The following is a 27,353-nucleotide window of genomic DNA, read 5'->3' on the forward strand; positions in this document are numbered from 1 at the left end:
TCCTTTGTTCTGGAAGAGGACCAATGACATCAGGAAGGTGATGTCTTGACTTGTAAGTGAACCTGGTTAAAGTGAGGCAGGGCTGTGCAAAGTCATCAGCCCCACTCTCTCCTCTAGACTCATCAAAGTCCAGTGGCAAGACATAGGTCAGGATGACTGGCAATGGCCCAGAATGCAGTGGGAGATTTGTTTGCTTCTGTTTCTGCATCTATAACATGATCTGGATAAGGAAATGGCAAACCACTCCAGTATCCTTGCCAAGAAAACTCCAAATGGGGGTCATAAAGAGTCAAACAACAACTGAAGATGACTGGACAAGAGCAACAATGGGTTACAGTGGATATTAAGCTGGCCTGGCCTTGTAACCACAAACAATACTTTGGTTCAAGTCTGTCCTTTGAAACCTACTAACTGGATGATGCTGAGCAAATGATTTAACTTTTCAATGCCCTGGACAACTTTCTATGTTGAAGAACAGGTATCAATCTAAATTTCCTCACTGGGAATTCCTTTGACCAAGAAAAAAAATCACCTAAAAAATGAATTATATTTAAAAAATGGTTGTTTTCGTGCTGATACATTACACTTAAAATATAATATTCAATTTTTATTTTATTTTTTCAATATGTAAATCTTCACTGTGAGGTTTAGATAACTGACTTTACATTAAATGAAGGAGGAAGCCTTCTTTAGGTTTCTATTGGTGTAGGAGATAAAAAACAAAACACCTTGTTATTCCAATGTGCTATTTTAATTATACCTCATTTGCTGCACATTCAATAACACAACCTCATTGAATTACCTCCTTTTCTGCTGTAAACAGTAATAAAACCTGCCTTGACTGCCCCTATCCTGCTTAGGCTGAATACATAAAAACCTGCTGTACACAGCACATTTTAGCTATACATAAACCCACAAATGGTATACCTAACATATAACTAGAGGCAGCCCAGATATGTTTTCCTATAGAGACAAACAGTATTCCACTGGTTCATTCAAATGATGCTTATTGGGTGCCGAGGCTTGAAAAAGCTATATGCCAAATCTGAACCATGGTAGGTTGAAGCTTCTACCAACCCAAGCAGTCTTCCTTAGTGTACTAATAAATTTCTTTTCAATTTGGCAACTCACTTTATTTGCTTTCCGGCCGTGTGGATCCATAAATAGATGAGATTTTCCCTGTATTCTCAAAGAATCTGGGCTGGAAATTTATGCCAAAATAGACAAAAAGGAAGAATGTTTTTCTTACGTGCCCACTTCTTTGTCTTAACATTGATATCACCCTTTAGACTTGGGGCAGGGGTGGGGGTGGGAAAGGGGGGAAAAGGGGGAAAAGCAGTTACTGCCTAGATCATTTCAATAGCCTGCTATTGGCTTTCCTGAATCAAGTCTCTACCTACTCCAGTTCATCCTCTATTCAGTTATCAAAGTGATCTTATTACAGTGAAGGTCTGACCATGTCACAGCCCCCCACCCCACCCCATTTTAATAAGCTCCAGTGGCTCACTCCAGAATTAAATTTAAAAGCAACTCTAGCTTTTAAAAAAAAAAAACTTCATAAATTGGTCCTGGTCACTTCCTACCATTCCAATCTTCTTATATTTACTTCTTACATGTATTCTACTATCTACTGAGATTGGAATCCTTGATGTTTCTTTCACAAGATACTCCATCTCTCTGCTCTGGCTGTCCTCTATGCCTGGAATGCTCTCCCTCCCCATCTACATAGCTAAAATTTTTCTGCAAGAAGCCTTTTCTGGACCTCAATGTTAGTGCTTTCCTTCTGAGAGTATCTCCAATTTATCCTGTATCTTTTTTTTTAATATATACAGTTGTTTTGCAAATGGTTTCCCTCATTAGATTCTAAGCTCCTTGAAAGTAGGGACTACTGCCTCTGCCTCTCCTTTGGATCCACCAATGTCGTGGAGAGGGAAAACCTGCTGCATGGGCAACAGCTTGTTTTCCATATTGATCCACCCAGGCCAGCGCCCTGGAGAGGACACTCCAGCTACTCCTCATGGGGTAGATACAACACGGGATGTGGCAGTTACCGGTTATAAGTCACTCAGGAGCTGTGGTTCCCATATCGGACTGCACAGTCACACTGTGGCCTGTGGCTCTTCAAGGCGCTGATCCATGGTCATCAGCGACTGGTGGAGGCCTACTACTATGTTCCCAGGGCTTAACTAACACAATAGTGCTTAGATACATAGGTGCTTAATAAATGCTTGTTGACTTTCTTTAGAGTCATCTATCAAGACAAAATGCTGATACAACTTGGTAATAATTCTACTTATCAAGAACGAATTAATTATTTTAGGCAAAATACAAAGAAAATGAGACTAATAGACTCTTCCATAGGAGAAAGAGCAAGTAATATCCTTGGAGCTTGAGATAAGTGGAAAGTGAATATTCAAAGGCAAAGCAGAGAGAGTAAGGAAGTAGGGAGTGTGTGTGTGTGTGTGTGTGTGTGTGTGTGTGTGTGTGTGTGTGTGTGTGTATGTGTGAGAGAGAGAGAGAGAGAGAGAGAGAGAGAAAGAGAGAGAGACTATAACATGCAAGGACTCAATAACATCATTCAAGTTAGGAGAAAGCACAAGTTATTCTAGAAACTTGTAATACAAATAGTAAAAGATTGCAGAAAACTAGAAGGCATCCTGTGGGCTGAGAGAGGACAGAGGTGATATACTTTCAGGACAAAAAATAAGGAGAAATATAAAAAGGAAATGTAGAGAACAAAGGATAAGGAGAAATATAAAAAGGAAATGTAGAGAACAAAGGGGCTGTTTTGGGGACCCTTCACACATTTCAGTGGGTGAAGAGAATCATACAGAAGAGATTTTTATTAAGCACAAAATGTGGATGCTGAATGTTTACTGAAGAGAGAAAACAATCAGACCCACAAATACTTAAACCCTGCAAAAGCAATATGAAAGCTGAAAATTCTTGAATGATACTTGCTTTTCCTACATACAACCAGAAAGGTAATGTTGGGAAGGCATTTCAACTTTTTCTTTAGGGAATGGTGATATGGCTAGAAACTAACTAAAAGTAATCAATTAAATAAAAATATTTAAAATCAGTCTAAAATATAGAATAATTTGCTAATATATAAAATATTTTTTAGGTTTGTGAAGTGATATGCAGGCACACACACACGCACACACACACCCCCTTACAACAATTATATGAGTTAGCTACTATTATTTTCTCTATTTTACATCCTGGGGAACTGAGGTTCAAAAAGGTTAGGTGACTGGTTTTCACAATGTGGTATCAGAGTGGATAAAGTACTGGACTTAAAGCCAGAAAATCTTGGGTTCAAGTCCTACCTCTGTGTGACCCTGGGCAAGTCATTTAACTTCTCAATGTTCTATCTAAGCAACACTCTAAGACTATAAATTACAGAAAAAGTAATGATCTACAATGATTAAAGGAGTTTCTTCATGTAAGGGTTCTGTATATTAATAAAATTATGAGTCCAGTCCCTATCCCTAATATAGAATTTCTGACTACTTATTCAGATGCACTTAGAAGCAGCATAGGGTAAATTCACAATAAAAGGAAACAGGCTGATAGAATTGACAGCGTTACATATAAGACTGAACAATGGTTAAGAAATAAGGTGAAAAAGAGCATTTTCCCCCCTTCTTTATTCTCTAGTGTGCAGTGTTTGGCCTAGATGTACCCACAACATTTGAGAGGAGGTTGTCTCTACTTGGACTGTCTTTCTTCTTATTATGCTTCTATGAATTCCGATCTATCTTGTAGAGACAAATTCCAATGCTTTTTCCTTTATGAAGCCTTCCTAGCTCCTGTCAATAGCAACTCCCCCCACTAAAACTAAAGAGTATATCTTTTATATTAGAGTATTACTATATGTTATAGTTATCTCCCTACTAGAGTATAAATGAACTCCATGAGATTGGATGGTGTCTTTCTTATTTGAACTTTGTATTTTCTAGTCTCCAACAAAGTGTCCTATATACAGTAGGTATTTGATAAATATTTATTAATAAGAACTGAATCAAAGAATGTTAGACTTGTAAGAGACCTCAGAAGTCATTGAACTCAGTAATGCCTACCTGAAGTACGAAGGGTCTTTGTGACATCTGAGTAGTGGCCATATCTGGCATCCAAGTGATACAGAACTTGCTGTTGGGATCTGCCCATTAGATTGTTAGACGGTACAAAGGATTAGTATGTTCATCTTTTAGCCGAAATTTGGCATATTGTAACCTCTGCACATTGTCCTTAGCTCCACCTTCTGGCCAAACAAATGTCTAATCCTTCTTCTTTAAGATAACTCTTGAGCTAGGTGGTGGCACAGTAGATAGAGCACCGGCCCTGGAGTCAGGAGTACCTGAGTTCAAATCCGTCCTTAGACACTTAACACTCACTAGCTGTGTGACCCTGGGCAAGTCACTTAACCCCAATTGCCTCACTTAGGAAAAAAAAATAACTCTTGAAATACAGAAAGAAGCAGAGGCTGGGTAACCATTTTCAGGAATATTGTAAGGGCGCATTGGGAACTCAGAATCATGATTTCTAAGGTCTCCCCTTACCTTAACTCCAAGATTTTAGGGCTCTCAAGGGTAGCAGAAATATTTATTTGTATACAATAACAACAATATTGTTTTAGGAACAACTCTGAGTGACTAAATAATTTTGACTACTATAAATACCCAACTACAAAAGACACATGAAGGAAGACACTATCTGAATGCATCCAGAGAGAGAACTGATTAATAGAAGTGTGTATAGAATAATTTTACACACACACATATTTATGTTTAATGATAGCATCTCTAGGGTAGTTGGGGGAAGGAAGAAAAAAGGGGAAAAAGTTATTATATAACTTTACTATAGATTTAAAAGCAATAACAAGTTGTACGTAACAGATATGCAACTTCAATACAATTGTCTTTTTTTCTGTTTTACTATGTTCTGGAAATGCTTGTTTCATTTCTTAAATCCAGAATAAGATAAATTAAAGTATGTTAAAGGAATTAAGTATAGTGTAGGGGATAGGGAGCTGGCCTTGGAGTCAGAAGGATTTTGAATTTTACTTCACACTCAAATTGAATGCATGACCTTGACAAAGTTACCATACCTCTCAGTGCCCCAAGCAACTCTGGGATAATAATTGCAGAGCAGGTGTTAATGTACATTGGTAGAGAGAGTTCTTCACTTGGAGCTTTATGCAGGAATGAAACCAAAGATTTAAAAAAAAAAAAAGGTGCCAGTTTGGCCAGAACAACAAAATATGTTAAACAGAAGAGAAGGGCAAGTCAGCCAAGAAGAAATTAAACTAAAATTAAATTTGAGAGTACTGATAAATGTTTAGAAATCTGAATGCAATCTTTGTAGAAATCATAGCTTTTCTGATGGTTAAAGAGTTGAAAATACTTATATATGTAGGCATGTATCTGTTATAAATCATTACCAAAAATCTATAAGGATCAAATGAGCTGATGGACGTGAAACCAATGAGAAAAGTACAAAGTGCTAGAGAGATGCCAGGTGGAACTATCATGCCTGGTGTGTAGTTGAGAGGAGAGCATTGAGGGAAGAAGGAGTTGAGGCTACCTTCTTGTGGGCTTAATGGTATTGCAAGAGATACTTGGAAAGTAGGGTAGACTCATTTCTTCTGGTATCTGTAACTTAGTCTTCTTTTTCACAAATCAAAACAGGTTTTTTTAAAAATATCAGTTTCAAGTATCTTTCCCCAGAGTCCTCAAATTCCACCCCCCCAACCTACCCATCCAATGAAAAGCAAAGGATAACTATATCATGTTAGTAATATTGATATATTGGCCACAGAGTCATCTAGGATCAGCAATTCTTAATTCTCACTCTGAATTAAGTCATCTGAGAACGCACTAGGAAAATGTCTTCAAAAACTACTAAAAGCCTGAATTTAACTCTGCCTCTGTTTTTATCATGAGAATTGGAGAACAATTTGGCACAGAATAGAAATATCCTCATATGATGCTTCCCCCCACCCCCATCTGGTATCTAACTCGCACCACTGACCAGGTTTCTTTTTGAGTGTCCATTTTCTTCTTTGAGTGTCCATTTTGTTGAGAGCATTCATGACTGAAGGGGTGAGTTAGAATGGCTTTTGTGAAAGAGAAAGAAGAGAATTTGGGTGTCAGATAAAAAGAAATGAGGATCTGCCCACTAGATGGCGAAGCCAACTTGAAAAAGAGTCTTACTGCAGCCCCAAAGCTGATGAATAGTTGCAGATAACTGGTCTTCTCTGAGTAGCAGGGAATTGGAACTTGAGTCATATGCAGTTCTTAAATGATATCAAACAGAACCAACAAAGCCTATCCCAATAAAAAACATCTTTAAAGGGATTCCATTTTTTAGTAGATTGAATAGTCAGAAACAAACCCTGAGAACCCTGCCATTATTATTCATTGTTGAACGTAAAAGAGGGAATGTGTTCTGATTTGGTAGCATTGTTCATGCTCCGAATAGAACATAGTTTTCCCCAAACACCAAAACTGAAAAAAGATCCCTTTTTCATAAAGAAAAAGGAAAAATGTTTATTTGGCAAAAAAAAAAAATGATGTATTACACTGTCTCTCTTTGTTACTTCCTTTGGTAGGTTTGACTGAATTTTGACAACAAAAATGAAGGATGCTTGGAAATGTAATTGTATCAGGTTTGATTATGCATAGCTGTTACCATCAAAATAGCACAATTTTGCCTTTAAAATAAGAAACTAAATTGGATTAAAGATTATCTGCATTAGTTCTCTCAAGCCTGAAAACCTTTTGTTTTCTTGATCCATAGAAAAAGTTGTGAAACCATTCACTTTGAAAAAACAAAAATTAAAAAACAGCCCAAACAAACAAACAAAAAAGTAAGGCTACCTCTGCAAATTTTCCCTACCTCACCCATTTTATTTTGGGGGCAAGTCTATACTTCAAGGTTCCAAGCTGGCATTTATTCTTACAATTATCACAAGCCCCAGAGGATTTAGGAGGTGATTCATTTGGTAGCTAGAGTTTATGATGAATAGGGAAAGGGAAACCTGTGTTTCTAACTGCAAACTCATTGAAAGGGTTCAATCCCATGCTATTTTCTCTAAAGATTTGATTTTTTTTAAAGTTGAATGGTTAAGCCACTGAACATAGGGGAGAGTCGGTTGTATAGGTGTAGAAATGATTTAGATTAATAAACTTTCAGGGGAGAAAAGAACCACTGGACAAAATATTTCCAAAGTGCGAATTTTTATTCAAGAATTCCTGGGGAGGGTTGGGAGGAGTCATTCTTTAAAACTGCTATGGAATGGATCAGTTATGACTGAATTAATGGTATATATGTGGCACCAGGGCTGCCTTGCACATCCCCAATCCTTTTCTGAACCTCTGAACCTCAACCCATACATATCAGAACTTTTCTATGTTGACCTAAATCTAAACTAGCTAATTACATATATGAAGATATAAATACATATTGCTAAAAGGAAAATAAAATCATAGGGATATGGTAGTAGTAGTTGGGATGGGAAGAGAATAGAAAGGAGAAAAAAGCTGTCTCCAATTCCTGTAGTTGTCTCTCTCTTCACATCCATCTCCTGATTTCCCTTGTTTCCTTCAATTCCAGACTAACAGTTGATAGAAAAAGTATTTCTCAATCCCTTAATACTAGTGTCTTTCCTGATTATCAACAATTTAACCTGCATACGTAGTGTTTGTACATAGTTGCTTCATGTTGTGTCCCACATTAGACTGTCAGCTCCTTGAGAATGGGACTGTCGTTTGCCTTTCTTTTTATCCCCAGCACTTAGCATAGTACCTGGCAAAAAGAGGTTTGAGGTGGTGAGTTGGTGCAGTGGATAGAGTTCTAGGTCAGAAGTCAGAAAGATAGCTGTGTTACCCTGGCCAAATCACTTAACCCTGTTTACCTCACATCCTCATTTATAAAATAAGTTGAAGAAGGAAATGGGAAACCACTCCAGTATCTTGACCAAGAAAAAACTCAAAATAAGGTCATGAAGAGTAAGTAGGATAGGACTGAAACAACTGAACAACAATGACAATAAATGCTTGTTGATTAAAAATCCCTGTCATAAAGGGGAAGGGGAGAAAGGAATAATCATTTATTAAGTAACTACTGTGTTCCAGGTACTGTGTTAAGTGTTTTATAATCATTATCCCATTTGATTCTCACAATAATCCTGGGAGGTAGGTGTTATCATTATTCTTATTTCACAGTTGACAAAACTGAAGCAGACAGAGGTTATGTAACTTGCAGAGATCCTATAGCTAGTGTCTGAGGCTAGATTTGAGTTCAGGTCTTTCTGACTTCAAGTTAAATGACTTCATTCCTGATTCCAAATCCATTGAGCCATGTAGCTGTCTTCATGCCTAGGAAGGAGTCAGGAGACCTGGATTCTAGGTTGCTTCTGCCAGCATACGCCTTTGGCAAGATAATTAATCTTCCTGGTGATTTATAAAATGAAGGAATTGAACTAGATATTCTTCAAGGTCTTTTCCTGCTAAAAATCTATGATATTATAAAAGCTGGATTTTTTCACAGGTAAAAAAATGATGGTGCACATTTTCATTATTCCTCTGTACTCTCAGGTCTAATAATAAAAATCTGGAAGAGGTAATATAATTCATTGGAAATTAACTGGGTACACTTTGAATATCTTATCTTTCTTTTTGAAAAGGAATATGGTTGGACAAAAGTCAGAAAACTTTCCCAAAGAGTTACCTTGAAGTGGATTATTCTAAGTATGTATACAGAGAGAATAATAGGTCGTCCAAGTCTCTACTTAGGTTAACACCCAATCAAATGACCAAGGGAAAAAATGAAAGAATGAAGGAAACATATTAACTGTCATTACAAAATTCTATTATTAAAAATATATTGAGGGGCGGCTAGGTGGCTCAGAGGATAAAGCACCGGCCCTGGATTCAGGAGTACCTGAGTTCAAATCCGGCCTCAGACACTTGACACTTACTAGCTGTATGACCTTGGGCAAGTCATTTAACCCCCATTGCCCTGCAAAAAAAACAAAAAAAACCCCAAAACAATATATTGAAAATTATATTCTATCAAATACATGTGAAGATAGTCTACTCAACAAGCAATGGTTATTACCCCATTTGGGGTTTTCTTGGCAAAGATACTGGAGTGGTTTGCCATTTCTTTCTTCAGTTCATTTCACAGATGAGGAAACTGAGTCTAGCTTTTCCTAGGATCATAAGAGCTAGGAAATTTCTGAGACAGGATTCGAATTCAGGTCTTTCTAACTCCCAGTCTATTGCTCTCTCTACTACACCATCTAGCTGCCTACAGAGTGCAAAGGTGTAAAAGATTAAACAGTTGGGAATTAAACAAAATGAGTAAAGTTCTGCTCAAAATCATGCAAGAAATATGAACACACCAATGAAAATTATAATGTAAATGCTCTTAGTACTCATGGATAATCTGTGATCTCATTGATGGAAGCATTTCCTCCAATAATGCACACTGCAATCTATTCATGCCTGGCCTCTCGTGTGATGTAATAGGCTAAAATTCTAGCTATACTGTCTAAAATTATCTAATAAGTGGTTGCCAATAAATTATAAGCTTTAGCAAGACTTTAGACTTTTAAACATTTATTAAGGAGAATAAGAATTTGGTGAAGAGAGAGAGAGAGAGAAAGAGGCCTAGATTCATCTATCTATCAAAGGGAGCCCACGTCTCCGGCTCTGCTCCCTCCTGAGGTCCTTGTGAAAGAGAGTGAGAGAGCGAGCCTCACCCCTTCTTCATCCCACAAGCCTCCTCTGAAACTGGGAACATCCCATACACACACACACACACACACACACATATCCAAGCTTATTGGCTGATAGCTTTGATAGACAGTACCCACGAGCAAACATCACTTCCTGATGCCAAGGAACTGACAACATGCCTTGCCCTTCTCCTCCTGGCAGAGCTTTCCTACAGTAACTCTCCAGCAGGTGGCATCACTCCAATCCTTACAGTGACACAGAAAATGAGAAGGAAATAGAACAGGAGATGGCAAATCACTCTAATATCTTTGCCAAGAATAAAAAAAATCCACGGGTCATGTACAAGCAGACACCAGTGAACAACAATGAAAAATGTACAGAAATAAGTATGTGCTGGAGATCAGAAGAAAATGAATGGGACAAAGTTTCCAGAATAGAAGCAAAATACTATAAGCAGGCAAACTATTGGTGTCTTGGAGTTACCAAGTACCATAGTAGAAGGACACTACCCATCCTTCAAGGTCCATCTTAATATAATACTCAAAAAAGCCTCTTCCATCTGCTCTAGTCTTTAGAAACCATTATCTTATCTGAATTCTGGTAGCACTTACTGTCTGTGCTTTTCACCAGGCATTGCCTTTGTTGCCCTGTATTTTTTATGTTATAGTGCAATGGAATAATACATCTGGAAGAATAGCCACCATGGATTTGCTCTGTGTGTTTGTGTTTGTGTTTAAGGCTGATAATATGTGGGAAAATAGCACCTCATGGAAACTGATGAAATCTCAGAGAGAGAATTGAATAAGCTTAAAGTATATACCTTGTTACAATTACCAAAGCATTTCATTATTCTTTATTGCTGGCAAGATAGCAGTGAAAGTAGAATCAAGCTATACTAAGCATTCAGCCCAACTGGTTTTGGATACCATGAAATTGGATCTATGAAGGAAAAAATACAAAAAACTTTTAAGAACTTACAATTTTTTCTTTGATTTTATGGAAGACTCATAGGATAAATGAATTTAGAATTAGAAGGACCTTAGAAATTATTTAGTCCTTACCCTTCATTCTAAATATGAGTCTGAAAGTGATTAAATGACTTGCCCAAAGTCACACAGGTAGTATCAACAGACAGCATTGAATCCAGGTCTTTGGACACAATTACAATCTTCTTTCCACCGATGTGAAATAATAAGCAGTTCTTGTCTTACCAAGGATTTTGGTTTGTTCAGTGGAGCCTTATTGAGATACCCACAAGACTACTACATGTGCAGCAAATTGTATCAGAACAGATTGTACCCCAATGTGACTCTAAACTTATTAAGTCTCTTTTATGTAACCAGACTTAAATATGTAACAAGGGACCTAGAAAATGGTGTTAGTGAACTTGTCCTCTGAAAGACTTTTATAACAATAAAGTAGGAAAACAAATATGAAAGGTTTTTTTTAATACATGTGGATGAAAACACATTTTAATAAAAACCTTCAATAAAAGGAAGTTTCATAAATTAATGATGATTAGAACATGCCTGAACTATTGAAAGTTTATGTGCTATGCTTTTATCAAAGAATGATAAAGATTTAAAAATTAGTAAATAATGAAGAGCTATTCAAAGATGTCTTAATAAAAATATGTTAAAAGGCTGTCTGGAAACTGTGACACTGGGCAGAATACAATTTAGCATATTCAGGTGATTAGTATACTGAGGCAATAGGGTAATTAACTTCATGAACTTTCAATTAGTTTTTTTTTGTTTGTTTGTTTTTTGTTTTTTTGCGGGGCAATGGGGGTTAAGTGACTTGCCCAGGGTCACACAGCTAGTAAGTGTCTGAGGCTGGATTTGAACTCAGGTACTCCTGAATCCAGGGCCGGTGCTTTATCCACTGCGCCAGCTAGCCGCCCCCTTTCAATTAGTTTTTAAAAATTCTTTGTGAACTGGTGAAATCCCCAATGATTAGCACTGAGTTATCTCTTTTTTTTTTCTAACTTCAAGAAAAGGATGGAATAAAGGAATTTCAATCCTGGCAATCTCACTTCATAACTGAATCCAAAACAAAGAAACTGATCTATAAACATGGGAAACACCAAGGATATATGCTTCACATGCAGCCATTGGGTAAATGGAATAAGCATGCATAGCAGTTTTTGTTTTTTTTTTTTTCTTTCCCTAGGAGTACAGAGGATGTGATTCTGTTTTTTATTTATTTATTTATTATTTAATTTAATTTAATTTTATTTTTTTAGTGAGGGCAATTGGGGGTAAGTGACTTGCCCAGGGTCACACAGCCTAGTAAGTGTTAAGTGTCTGAGGCTGGATTTGAACTCAGGTACTCCTGACTTCAGGGCTGGGTGCTCTATCCACTGCGCCACCTAGCTGCCCCAGTGATTCTGTTTTTTAAAAAAAATTGGAATTAATGTTTGAGGGAATTTTTCCTGCAAAATTAGCCCAGTTTTAACATGGAGAGAAGCACAGTCAACTGACTGGAAACTGGCTGGATACAATTAGCAAGGGTAATGACAGATTGTAGCACATCCAGTTGCAGACAGGTATCCACTGGGTTCCTGAAGGAATGTTGGGTCCAGCAGGACTTTGAAATATTAAATTAGAGATCTGATAAGTGAATGTTAATGAAATTTTGCACATCGGTATAAATTTGTTGCTAATGCAAGTCAAATAGAGGTATGAAAATAGATCGACCTGTCTTCAAGCATATGAAGGGTTATTAAATGGAAACTTCTTACCAGATGCTCTACAGGGCATTGCAGAATGAAGACAAATAGGAGAATTAGGCAAACTGAAAGTAGAGGGGTTTTAGATGATCTCGAGCAGGGATTATTAACCTGGCTTCCATAAACTTGTTTTTTTAAAAATCGATAACTATATTTCAATATAACTGTTTTTTGTAATCCTATGTATTTTATTTTATGCATTTAAAAACATTATTCTGAAAAGAGGTCCATAGGCTTCACCAAATTGCCAGTGGGGTTCATGACACCAAAAATTGTTGTGATATAAAGGGTAGGTGAGCATGGTAAAAGGTTACCCACAATGAGTACTCATAGACTTGCCTTCCCCAGTGAAATTTTCTATCTAGACAGATACGTGAATATTAAATGAGAACCGTTTATTAAATGAAAGTTGTTCAATACTAAACATATATTTAAAATATCTATAATGTACAGGATGTTATTCTAGAAACTTAAGGGAATGGAAAGAGAAATAAGATATGGTTCCTGCCTTCAAAGAGCCTGCTCTTTAAAAGGGGAGATAAAATCCACATCCACACACACAACATAATACAAAATAAATGAAAAATTCAACAAAAAGCTATGATAATATCAGTCTTGGAGTTAGAAGGAATGCCAGAGATTAACTAATCAACCAGTTCCAGAACAGAAATACTCTCTGCAACATTATCCATCTGCAGGCTTCCATGGGTAAGGAATACCCCATTCCCCAAGGCAGTGTGCATTCCAATTTTTAGTTTATCTACTAGAAAGATACTTCTTTTGGGACTTAAAGTGGTCTATCTACTGGTGCTAAGAAGTAATCTGATGTGGGGGCAGCTAGGTGGTGAAGTGGATAAAGCACCGACCCTGGATTCAGGAGGACCTGAGTTCAAATCCAGCCTCAAACACTTGACCCTAGCTGTGTGACCCTGGGCAAATCACTTAACCCTTATTGCCCTGCCCTTCCCCCCAAAAAAAATTTGATGATTTTTCCTTCTGGAAGCCCTTCAGATAGATGAAGACAAATATTCTGAGTCTCTTCTCTTTTCCCTGTCCTCTATTCTAAGAGGTAACAGAGGCTACAAGTATATTTTGATCTGAATTAAAATGGTACTTTTGTTACTAGTTTGGGCCAGGTCACTAAACCTTGCTGGGCTTCTGTTTCCTTATATGTAAAATAAGAATTGAATTAGATATCCTCAAAGGCTCCTTCTGGCTCTTAAATATTAAGATCTTGAATTCAGGATCCATTACGTACTAGCTTTGGGCCCATGGATCTGTCCTAATGCAATGTGGTAGAGTGAAAAGAATGCTGTTCAGAGAGTCAGGAATATGGGTTCAAATCCCACCTCAAAAACTTGCTAGCTATATGACTGATCGTACAAGTCAATCCACATAGGAATTTAACCTCTCAGACCTTCTGGTTTTTCACTTGTTTTTGTTTGTTTGTTTTTGCGGGGCAATGGGGGTTAAGTGACTTGCCCACGGTCCTACAGCTAGTAAGTGTCTAGTGTCTGAGGTCGGATTTGAACTCAGGTACTCCTGAATCCAGGGCCAGTGCTTTATCCATTGTGCCACCTAGCCGCCCCAGATTTCTCACTGGTAAAAGCTGGAGAGTAATAGTGCTCCCATTACCTACCTCATAGAGCCTAGTGGAGAAAGTATTTCATAAACTTTAAAGTGATATAAAAGTTGATATATGAGTTGTATCTGCCTTCATCTTCCTTATTTGGGGAATATAGATTACTCCATCTAGAAAGTTATGAGACGTAATTTAGACAATTTATAAAGATAGCATTCAGAGCAGATGTTATCATTAAGAAGTGGCTACAGGAACATTTTTAATTAACCATTTCGCACAACATTCTTGTGAGAGAAATGAATTTTTTCAGCTCAAGGATAAACTATGACCTTACAAAAATTCAGTTCACACTACCTTGGTTTAGTTAGCTGCCTGACCTGGGGGTACCATGACACTCCATTAAAATGGGCATAATATGGGGTAAAGCTGCCCTATCAGGAATTTGAAGAAAAAGCTGCTGCAGGTGTGAAGATTAGTGAAAGATTAATGGATTAGCCAGAGAATGTCCAGGAAGCAAAAAAGCAGGTGTGTCCACTGCTTGATTAGAGAACAATTTTCTTGCCATAGTAGATTGTAGCAGAACAATTACTTTGTTCCCAGCAAGAGCCTATCATTAAATAAACACACACTGTTTTAAAAATTAACATATATTTAGCATAAACTATGTAGTGGCTTTGTTCTCAGGATGCAAGCAATGATCCTAAGTAACTATCACTAAATAAACAGTTTTATTAGAGATTTGTCAGGAGGCAGGATGACAATTGGGTATTATTTTTTAAATGGAGTTTATTAAAGGGACTTTGCTATGATTCCTGATTTTTAGCCAGAGCAAAAGATACTTACCTACTGCCCTGACCTATTCCTGGAGGATCCTAGTAATTTAGGACCCTGTTTTCCCTTTTCTCCAACTAATTTGTCTTTCTCAAATGTCCCTATCTCTTAAAAGATCTCCTTGAGATGCAAGCATTTCCACTTATCTTTATCAGGGTAATTCTAAAAGCCAGGGTAGATTGTAATTTCCTTCAGGGGAAGGAAACATTTTGTTCTAATTAATGAGAATATAGTAAAAGAAATATTAGGTATTTGTTGAGTACTGGGCTTACTGACTATAAAACAAATATCAGACTGTGGTCCCTAACCTAAAGGTTAGGAAACAGAATCTAGCTGAGAAAACAGAAATCAGAAAACTATTTTGAGGGGAAAAAATTATAGTTAAATTATAGCATTTCCTCCAAGGGGGTTCCTTATTAACACAAAAATACAGTCTCTTCTACTTGTCATTTAAAGTCCTTCATAATCTACCTTTCTAACTGTATTGTTATAATGTATTACATTATCATCTTTGTAATATATACATATATGTCTATTATATATAGATATAAGATAGAGATGGAGATGAGATAAAGATAGAGATAGAGATAGAGATAGAGATAGAGATAGAGATAGAGATAGAGATAGAGATAGAGATAGAGATAGAGATAGAGATAGAGATATGTCTATATTACTCTCCTTTCCTCACTTCATGATCCAATCAAGTTGGGTTTCTTGCTTGCATCGAGGCTTTACAGTTATAGAACGCTGGGATAAAACGAGTCAAAATCTGGCTTCAGACACTTAGTAGCTGCTTTGTGACCCTGGGAAAGTCATTTTACCTATCTGCCTCAGTTTCCTCATCTATGAAATAGAGATAATAATGAAATCTATCACGCAGGATTGTTGTGAGGACTAAGTAATGTATTTGTAAAGCACACAGCATGGTGCCTGGCACATTGTAGGTGCTAAATAAATGTTACTTTTTCCTATATGACATTCTTTCTCCATTCTGTTTCTTTACATGGGCTGTTCTTTATGCCTGGAAAACATTCACTCCTCACTTCTTTCTTAACTTCAAAACTTTGCTCAGGAATGCCCTTCTACATAATGCACTTCCTGGCCTGACCAGCAGCTGTAGGGAGTGGGGGTGGGAGCAGGGCAGGACATTACATTATATTAATTATGTATGTGCCCTTTCTCCCATAGAATAATTAGCACAGTTCTTGGAACATAGTAGGCACTTGATACATATGTTTGTTGGTGGATGGTTCATAGTAGGCATAGAACAATATTTTATTGACTGATTGATTTTTTAAAAACTACTGTTAAGTTGATTCTGAGTATTATTTACAAAGAAAGCTATAGGTGCAGTGCAGAATATTAAAATAACAAAATTAAAAATTCATATTCTTAGTTATTGTATAAGTATATTTATCTAATAATTATATAATCATCATAGTAGAATTTTATCTAATTCTACTATTATAATTATAATATACAATATAATATATTGGTAATTAATAATGGTTATAAAAATAAAAATATTAAACTGTTTAAAAGTAACTAAATGACAAGTTATGTTGAGACTTTCCCCCTATCCTTTAACATCAGGAAGTAGTGTCTTTTACTGGCAAGGCGGAGGTGAATAGAACCAATTCCCCCACAAGCCCCGCCCCCCCCACAAGCTCTAATAATGAAATGAAGATGAAGCAGTTAGTGCAATCTGAAAGTGTCAGCATAACATGACACGAGCTGAGTTTTAAGCGACCTTTTGAGACTCAAGCTGAAGAAATTAAGTCTAAGACATGAGAGCATTCATTTATTGGATGGAGGCTTCCTACCATGAATTTATTCCCTCTTCAATTCTTTTAGTTTCAAGCTTGCTGAGATTTAAATGTATAATAGGAGAGTTTTGAAATGAGAACATTTCCTTCCAGTCTTCTTGAAAATAAGCAACAGAGGGAAGTATGTTGTTAACTGGATAAAAGAAAACTGATAGACAAGAGACCTATTAATTCTGTTCTCTGTTTCTTCACGTTCCCTGGAAAATGCCAAACTCTCTAGACTCGTTTTAATTTCCCCTATCAATAACAGATAAGTTTACACAGGGGTTAAGACAAGGAAAAGGAGAAAAACAGATTTGCATTATTTGCTTATTTGTTTGTTTTTTATTTCAGATAGACCTTGGATCAGGGATTAAGGAAGTCTGGCCACATAAGCACTGGACAATTTTAGTACAGGAGTGGTAGTGGTGAAGAAGGAGGGAAGGGGGAAGGAAGGAGGGAAAGGGGAAGGAAACAAGTATTTATTAAATGCCTACCAAGTGTGCCAGGAGCTTTACAAATATCTCTTTGATCTTCATAACAACTCTGAGAAATAGGTTCTATGATTATCCTAATTTTACAGTTGAGGAAACTGAGACAGACAGAGGTAAGGTGACTTGACCAAGGTCACATAGCCAGCTAATGTCTAGGGTGGGATTTGAACTCAGGTCTTCCTGACTCAAGGTCCTGTGTTCTTACCAACTGTGCTGCCTATCAGCTTCTAGGAAAAAAGAACTGAATTTGGACTCAGAAGACCTAAATAAAATTTCCATTCTACCATATACTGTGGGACACTGGAAACATCATTTAATCTCTCTGAGATTAGTTTCCTCAGCTATAAAATGAGGGAATCTAACTAGGGGACCTTGAGAATCCCTTTAAGTGCTAAATCTATGATCCCAACATCATCCCTTACATACAAATATCTGTGTGACATTAGGCAAGCCACTTAACCTCTATAGGTCATATTTTCTTCAACTGTAAAATGATTGGACTAGGTGACTTTTATTGTTCCTTCTAGCTCTAAGTTTATGATCCAATGAACAAAGGATTTGGACTCAGAGGAACTGGATTTAAATCCCAGTTCTGCCACTTAGTTCTGCCACTTAGTGTGTGACCTTTGAGAAAGTCACCTTTGAGTCTCAGGTTACTCATCAAAAAATGAGGAGATGGGAATCAAATGACCTAAAAGATCCCTTTTGGATCTAGATCTATGATGATGTAATCCTAAAATCTTATGATCTATTAATCTGTAGAAAACACCCCATTCAAAAAGATCTTGAGACAAATGTTTCTTTGCCCCTGGGGGGTAAATATCACCCTGAATGGGTTGTGAAGAGGTATGTGAGGTACTTTGTTTTATATAAATTATGTTTTTATTTTAGGGTGGTGGGAAGGCAAGGGTAGAGATGGAAGTGATTTTAAAGTGGCTATTTGAACAATAAATTATAATCATCAATTAATGTTTATTGAGGGACCAGAGAGTACCTGGCACTGTAGAAGCAATCACGAAAAACACTTTGGTGACTCACTGTAGATTTCAGATTATAAATGAATGTACCTTCTCATTATTGTTTGTCCTGTTGGTACTACCTACTATACATGCCCACTGCCCCCCCCCCCACATATAAGCATGAAACAAATGTAAAAGTCACATGAGTGAGAAACATTAGTACTTTAGTTTAAGCAATGCACCCAGATTTTATCAACCTCTGGATAATTATATTTGTTAAATTGACAAATTTTATTAATAGGAACCAGATACAAATACTAGCTTCCAATGAATTATATTCATGGCTGAATTTCAGCTTGGAAGGAGGTCTTTATTGGAGTGGTCCAGGGGCCTGTGCTTTGCTTTGTATGCAGTGGGCCAAAAGGCACAAAAGGGTTTCAATATTAAATAACTCCTTTATTTTTGTTTTTAATTTATAATACCATAGCATCATATGCAGCATATATAGGAAATGAATTAACATTATGTGTGAAAAACCAAATCTCATAAATGGCAAAAAATAAAGAAAAAAATCATTTTCAAAAAGCTGGTAAAACAATGACTTTTGGCTCACTCTGTACTATTTGATATCTTAAAATAAGGACTTGGATAAAGGAATACTTATCATACATATTTGAATGTGACAAAAGGTTGGAAAGGGCAGGAAACCTTCTAGATGATAGAATGACAATTCAAAAAAATCTCAAAAGTCTAGAACTTTGGACTGAACCTAATAAAATGAAATGGAATTGTGATACATTTAAAAACAAACCCCTTGACCCTTCTATTTGCTCAAGCTATCATTCTATAGTTTTCCTCTTCAAGCAGAAAAAAATCAAATTCTTCTTATCTCCAATTCCTCTCTTCTTACTTCTCAACACAACTCAAATCTGGCTTTGGTCATCATTCAATCAAAATTGCTCTCTCCAAGGTTACCATTTGACTGTCACTTGACAGTCAAATCTAATGATTTCTTCTCAGTCCCTATCTTTCTTGATCTCTCTACAACATCTGACTGCTGACCACCACCTCCTTCCAGAAATTCTCTATTCTCTGAGTTTTTGAAATATTATTCTCTCCTCTTCATAGCTGTCTGCTCCTTCTCAGTCTTCTTTGATGGATCAATATACATGCCCTAACCTCTATGTCTGGATGACCCCAAGATTCAGTAATGAGCCCTTTCTTTTCTCTTTATATACCTTCTCAGCGATTTCACTAACTCAGTGAACTCAGTAATCAGCATAGTGGCTATTTCTGGTATATTCCATTCCATCTTCATTCACTTAGCACAGTGCCTGGCACATAGTAAGTACTTGATAAATGTTTAATGATTGGTTAGTAGATGCTCTCTCAGTTTCCTTCCTATTCTAGATTCTGTGATCTTGTGATCCTATGTCATGAAAGAAAGACAAAATTCAAGGAAAGGGAAAGGTCCTTGTTTAGTGTAGATGAGAAGATGGCAACAGATAACAGAGAAAAGGGAGAAATATTGAATCAATATTTTTTCTTCTATTTTTACCTAAGGGAATTATCTTTGGAATAGGAAGGAGAGAATAAAAATTTTATCAAGGTGTAAAACTTAAGATAACTAAGTCAATATAGTAAGATAGTGTCCAACTTCCTTCAATGTTTTCAAGTCAAGCCCACAAGATTTACATCCCTGGATGCCAAATGAACTGCTTTGTTTCACAGCTGTTTTGTTACAAGGAATATTTGAAAACTTGTGGTGGAAGAGAATGGTACTACAAGACTATAACTCTAGGCCAAATTCTTAACTTGATTCTTTCGATTTGGAAAATTTTGCTCATTTACTGGGATTGGACTTCATGGCCTCTGAGGACCTATTGACTCTGAGATTCAAGCATCTGTGATTTTATCAGTATGGGCAAATAATGATAAAAGCTCACATTTCAACAGGGATTTATGGTCTGCAAAGCATTTTATATGCACTGATACATTTGAATCTTATAATAACACTGGGAGGTAGGTGCTATTGATTTACTCATTTTACAGTTCAGGAAACTGTGGCTCAGAAAGCTAAACTGATTTGCTTAGGAATATACAGTTAGTACATGCCTAAAGCAAGATTTGAACCCAGGCTTTGTGTATTCCAAGTCCAGTGTTCTAGCCTTCTAACAATATGACATAGCACCACCCCAGACAGGTTTTTCTTTAGTTGCTAGGGCTCAAAAAAATCCTCACTTAGTAGCTAATTCTCCTTTAATTAGCCTTTAGGTGGCACAGTAGAAGGAGATATATTCAAGAGATGTGGCAACAGTAAAATCAACTCAACAAATTGCATGGGTTAGGGGGAGGTGATGAGAGACAATGAGGAATTGATGATGACACCTAGATTGTGAGCCTGGAGGCCTGGAAGGATGGTGTTGCTATCAATAGTAATAGAGATATTTGGAAAAGGAGTAATATGGATGTTTGGAGAGGGAGAATTTGAGTTAGTTTTTGATATGTTTAATATGTCTATTGGGATCCAATTTAAGATGTCTGAAAAGTAGGTGGAGATGCAAGATTGGAGGTGAGCAGAGAGGTTGGGTCTGGATAGCTAGATTTGAGAATCATCAGCATAGAGAAGATAATTGAATCCATGGGAACTGATGAGATCTCCAAGTGAAATAATGTAGAGGAAGAATAGAAACAGGCCCAAGACAATGCCCTGTGGGACAACCAAGGTTAGTGGGTGTGCCATGAATGAGCAACCAGCAAAGGACACTGAGGAGTGGTCAGATAGATTGGAGAAGGACCTGAGAGTGGTGTTTCAAAAACCTAGACAGAAGATAGTACCAAGTTGAAGAAAGTAATCAACAGTGTCAAAAGTTTCAAAGAGGGTAAGAAGCATGAGAATTGAACAAAGGTCATTGGATTTGCAAATTAGAAGATCATTGGTGACTTTGGAGAGACCAGTTTCAGTGAAATAATGAAAGAGAAAACCAGACTGTAGGAAAAGAGGAGAGTGAAAAAAGTAGACGTGGAGGGCCCTATTATAGACAATCTTTTCAAGGAATTTAGCCAAAAAGGGAAGAAGAGAGATATAAGACTGTAACATTGATGGAAGGATCACGTAGAGGTTTTATGAGGATGGAGATCTGTGCATGTTTGTAGGCAATAGTGAAGGAGACAGGGGATGGAGAGATAGAAAATAATTGAGAGATTAGGGAGGATAGAAGGGGCAATCTATTAAAAGAGATTGAATGGAAGAATCTAACACCTTCATCTTACATATGAATCAAGAGACGTCAAGAAACCTGCCCAAGGTCACATTGGTAGTAATCATCAGAGATAGGAATCAAACCCAGGTCCTCAAACTAATCAATGGGTCTTGTCACTATACCATACCAATGAAGAGGCGCCAAAGGCAGAGTGATTTTAATTTGAGCAGCCACTCTATATGACAACTTAGATACTTTGACTCAGTTTGCTCAGCTGCAAAATATCTATGCCTTCCTACTACCTCTTCTTTTCCAACCTCTCAGGAATATTGTAAGAATGCATTGAATCAAATCAATTTCTGAAATTATAACATTTTCTCACTCTTGGGAATAGCTGATGCATAGAAGACCAAGTATGATGTCTCAGAGCCAGGAAGATCCGTGTTTTATTTTCATCTCTGACAGATATTAGCTATGTGATTTTAAATATCACAATCTCTCAGGGTTCTAGGTAACTCTAGAAGAAAAAGGCCCCAATTTGCACTGAGGGAATTTCCACATAAAGGAGTTCTCTACACTAGTTAAATCCCAGGTCTAGTACCTAGCCCTCTTCTTTAAATAATAGCATTTAGATCAGGTCTTGTGATTTAGAAAAGGTCACAAGCTATGCAACTTGCTGTTATTAGCGAGGGAATCAGCACCTTAGTTTCCCAATCTTTAAAAGGGGAATAGTAATAATAGCACCTCACAAGGTTATGAGCATCAGAGATAAAACTATGTAAAGTGCTTTACAAACTATAAATCAGTACATGCATGATATTATTCTTAAATTAATAATAAAGATAAAATCAAGAAAGCCTAATATTTCTTCCACAGAAAGAAGGTAATCAGAAAAAAGAAAGAATAGGGGAACAGTACTATGCCTTCTTTGGCTCTCTGGTCATTTCTTTGTTATTGGCACTCTCACTTGCTCTCCAAGAAGCTGAGAGCTAGCTGTTCTGTCATTGGGCCAACCAGACAACTTGGGAGTGAAAAATGAAAGCTTCAGTTTCTCTTTCTCTCTCTCTGTCTCTGCCATTGTCTGTTTCTGTCTCACTGTCTTCTTTCTAAGGATTTTTCAGTTTGCAAAAGAAATCTAGGAGGTGTAGGCCTCATACGAAATTAAGTGCTGGTAGTGACTGTAATACAAGGAGATAAATACAACATTGATCTGACTGAAAAAAGTTGGTCTCAAATCTAATAACTTATCAAGGAATGATACTCCTCATTTGTTAAACAGAGCCTCCAGAGTTCATGGTATTTTATTTAAAAAGCAGCCAGTACTATAAAATACAATTTAAAAGAAAGGAAAAAAAATAAAATCATAAGAAAGGAACACAAGAAAAAATCTAAATGCAAAGATGTAGAGTTACAAAATTCTAAGAATACCAAAAATAATTTAAAAATCCTTATCGAGGGTGCTCAATCACTAACTGCTTAGATACTCAGAACTGAAATTTTAGATATATTCTCCTTATTCAATAAGAATTCTGTAAACTACATTCTGTTTATAATTCCATATTGAATCTTCTGGTTTTCATACAAGAGCAAACAGACTCAACAACTTGACTTGAGTTTCCAGCACTGTAAGGGTTAGTGTGAATCTTTTATATGGCCACTGAGGATTCAGGGGCACGGGGTGGGAGGAAACACATCATGTTGTCAAAATCAAATTGTTATTTTAAATATTACCACTGGCTTTTGAAAGCATCCCCCCACAACTGCTCTGAATCTATAATTGCAATCTAAATTATGTGAGAGCATCAAATAAAAATCAAATTGCAGAAAATATTTTGATCTCTTCTTACCTTAGCATGTAGATATCAAGAGTAAGTTTACCTGGTTTTCTAAGCATCTTTTGATGACGAACTGTTCCAGACATTTTGCATTTGCCTCCCTCATTGAGAATAAGATTTATGTCTCATGGAAGGTGAAAAATGACATTTATGTCTTTCACCCAGAGGAGCCTTTTCAAATTAGCTAATGGTGCCCTGAAATTGTGCTTACCTTGGTGAAAAGCCTTGGGTGAACCAGCAAGCTAAGCTAATAAATGTGAGTGTCTGAAAATGCTGAATAGACACACTAAAGGAATGTAATTTGTGACCTAACCAAAAAAGGAATTCAGTATAACAAAAACGAAGATTGATTTCCTCAAGTAAAGACCCTACAAAGTCAATATTCATATATAGAAATGTCACATAGACAAGACCAAAATGTGAGAAAACTGCATTAATATGACAAATTATCAATAGACTAAGTACATTTGACTTGATGTTATTATTCTTATTATATATTTTTCCCTCTAGTATAGTCTTACTCTTTTATCTGATCCCTTATCATAGTGCTTAGAATAACCTTGGCTTCTGAAAGCCTATTCCAGGAGAATATAAGCTGTCTACTAGCTTGGTGACTGATCAAGCAGCATCTCCTAAATTGAAATCTTCTTGAGGACAAGGACTTTATCTTCTCTAAACTTGTTTGCATCCTCAAGACCTAGCAGAGTGGTCTATATTGTAGATAAATAATAAATGTATTCCGTTGTTGTTTCCTTAGGACAACACACACTTTGTAGCTTTCTTTAACCCATATTAAAACACTTAGCACAAGCACTAGCACATAGTAGGCACTTAATAAAAGTTTCTTCTTCTTGTTGTTTCTGCCAGTAAAAAAACCCACTTTCTCCTTTGATAAAATTGGAAGAATTAATCTGCCACTCCTTTATTTTTTTTTCAGAGCAATGAGGATTAAGTGACTTGCCCAGGGTCACAGAGCTAGTAAGTGACCGGATTTGAACTCATGTCCTCCTGAATCCAGGGCCAGTGCTTTATCCATTGTGCCACCTAGCTGCCCCCTGCCACTCCATTATCTTACAGGAATAACACAACAGAAATCTAAACCTTGAGCCATCTCTTCCCTCCATTATTTCATTTTCCACATAAGAGGTGGTCTTTCACCTGCTAACAGCTGTTCCTATGCCATATCTTCCCATCTCCTCTGGGACTTTGTCCCTTTGGTCATTGCTTCTCACTTTCAATCTCTCCCTCTCTGCTGGCTCCTTTCCTAATTGTCTAAGAACAGGCCTAAACTTCTCCCATTCTTTTTTAACATTTATTTTATTTTCAATTCCCAGAACAAAACAAGCCTTTCCATGACATGGCATAATAAAAAAGATGATTACAGCTGAAACTGCAAATCTACCATGTACAGCTTGCTATTCCCTCCAAATATACAACAAAGTTATCATGTAAATTTCTTTTTTCCCTTTTTTTTCTCCCACTCACTCTAGAGGTGGCTATAATTACGTACAAATAGATATGTATGTGGATGTATATATATACATATATATACATATATATATATATATATGTAGATTATTCTATACATGCTTCTATTTCTTAGTTCTTTCTCTGGGTGCAGATAGAGTGTTTCTCCATATGTCCTTTATTTTTAGTTTGTGTATTTGTAATAGTCAAAATGACTTAGATGCTCAAAGTCTTTCTTAAAACAATATTGCTGTTACTTTATAAAATATTCTCTTGGTTCTGCTCACTTTGGTCTTTTTCATTTCATGCAAGTCTTTCCATGCTTTTCTAAAATCAATGAACTCATCGTTTCTTACATAACGATAGTATTCTATCACAACTATATACCAAAACTTGTTCAGCTGTTCCCCAACTGAGGGCAACATTACCCACAAGTCAAGATTAAAACTTGATTATAATAACAAGCTGCTAAAAATAAAATAAAACTGCCCATTTTTGAAAAAAAATGTCCATTGATCATGCAGTGCCTTAAAACCATTGATATACATTCTCTTCTACTGACAAACTCTTAGGAAGCCTACCTACAAATGTTTGATTCAATACATGCTTTCATTTACTTAGCATGCACTCATATCTCAGCCCTTTGTAATGAGGCATCTGACTACCACTCCACTGGAACAGTTATCTCAAGGGTTGTCACAGATCCTCACAGGATGTAAAATAGTAGGCATCATGGTATAGTAGAAAGAGCACCAGAATCAAAGGACCCAGATTCAAATTCGACCTCAACTTCTTACTGCCTGTGTGATTTGGGGCAAGTCATTTAACCTCCCTGGGCCTCAGTTTCTAATTCTATAAAATTAAGGCTTTGGACAAGATGGCCTCTGTTTTTTTTTTTCTTTTTTCTTTTCTTTTCTTTTTTTTTAAAGTGACTTGCCCAGAGTCACACAACTAGTATGTGTCAAGTGTCTAAACTTAAGAATGTGGGATCTTTCTATTTTTTCATCTTGAGGGAAGAATATTCTGCAAACTGAAGCAAAGCACCAAAAAAATTAACTTCAGTCTCCATGTTCAAATGACTTTAATGAACTGTATAATTAGCTGTGGTGATATTTGTGTGTCATGACTTGACACTCAATATAGGAGCTCTAATTGTTTCAGTCATCATAGCATTATGAAACAAGAAGATTCTTTTCTTCTTTTTTTGGGGGGGGGATGGGGCAATGAGGATTAAATGACTTGCTCAGGGTCACACAGCTAATAAGTGTCTGGGGCCAGATTTGAACTCAGGTCCTCCTGAATTCAGGGTCAGTACTTTATCCACTGTACCACCTAGCTGCCCCCTCACCTACCTGCCCCTGACAAGATGGCCTCTGAAGTTCCTTTTAGTTCTAAATCCATAATCTTGTCTCTAAACTGAGAAATCTAAAGGCCATTTCTCAAAAGTCAAATTCTTGAAATTTTCTTTTGCTTTTGACACCATTGGCCATTCTTTCCTTTGGTATGAACTATTGTTCCTTAATAGCTGGACACTAGTTTCCCTGACTTGGGGCCTCTCCTTCTGCCTGTCTTTCCCCTCTCTCCCAATTCTGACTTAGCAATCAATCAACCAAAAATTGTTATGTACCTATTATGTGCCAATGACTGTACAGAGTAATAGGGATACAAATACAAAATGAAATAATCCTTGCCCTCATGGAATCAAAAATAACTTTATGCATCTCAAACTCTCTAATCTTATCTATCATCTATCTATCTATCTATTTATCTGCCTATTGCACTAATTTTACTTCTGATCTCTAATTCCACATCCCAAGAGCCTGTTGGACAATTTATCTGAATTTCATGTTAAGCTCATTGATATCTTAGGCTCAATATGTCCAAAATAGAACTCATTATCTTCTTCCTTATACTTCTACCTCCAGTTTGCCCATTCTCTACTCTTTCCTATTTCAATTAAAGGTAATACCACTGTCATAGGGTCTGACACATGCACAGAGTGCCTTAAACAGCATCGCTCCATGTAGAGGGGGTTAGAGACCTTATTTATAGGAGTGTTTCAGTGATGTGCAATGGAAGTAACTTAGAGGCATTGTAGAAGATGTATAGACATTCTGTAGCTGATTTTGATTAACTGAACAGGAGGCTCTTCAGTTAGCTCTTGAAACATTTAAAAAGGCCTTATAGATTCGATACTACTTCCTTGCCTCATTTGGTGACTTTCTTGCTCACAGTATCTAGTGAGAGATAGTTCAGTAAGGGAGGGGCCATGGGGCCTTCTCCCCACTGAAACCTTGGTTGTTGCCCTCTGAAGGTGAAGATGATCAGAGTTCTCAACCCTGTGAGATAGGAAGATCAAAATGGAGCTCTGGCATCACAGCATTCGAGGGGAGGTTTCTAAACACAAGGCAATTGAAGTTGAGACAAAGACTCATGGGGGTGATCATGCTGCATCTATACATGAATTTGGTGAAATCAAAGCTATATAGAGACTGAGCTAAGTTATGAGCCTACTCCCCAACCCCATCAGAGACCAAGGAAATATGAGGGAGATAATGCCTCTGTGATACTAAGGGAACTTTAACTTTGCTGTAATTTTGGAGTAAATACTTTTTGTAAAAGATATTCAATGTTAAGTGGTTAAATAGAACTGGGGACCTCTATATTGTTTCCTCACTATGGTTGAAACATAGCCAG

The 27,353-nt window shown here is 36.9% G+C and overlaps 1 protein-coding gene across 2 annotated transcripts in view; it reads right to left on the reverse strand.

Moving 5' to 3' along the window:
- CHRM3 (cholinergic receptor muscarinic 3) overlaps positions 1-27,353 on the reverse strand; it is a 633,202-nt gene that overhangs the window by 4,350 nt on the left and 601,499 nt on the right. The window lies entirely within an intron of this gene.

Source organism: Dromiciops gliroides, chromosome 4 (assembly GCF_019393635.1).
Source record: "Dromiciops gliroides isolate mDroGli1 chromosome 4, mDroGli1.pri, whole genome shotgun sequence".
Taxonomy (NCBI): Eukaryota; Metazoa; Chordata; class Mammalia; order Microbiotheria; family Microbiotheriidae; genus Dromiciops; species Dromiciops gliroides.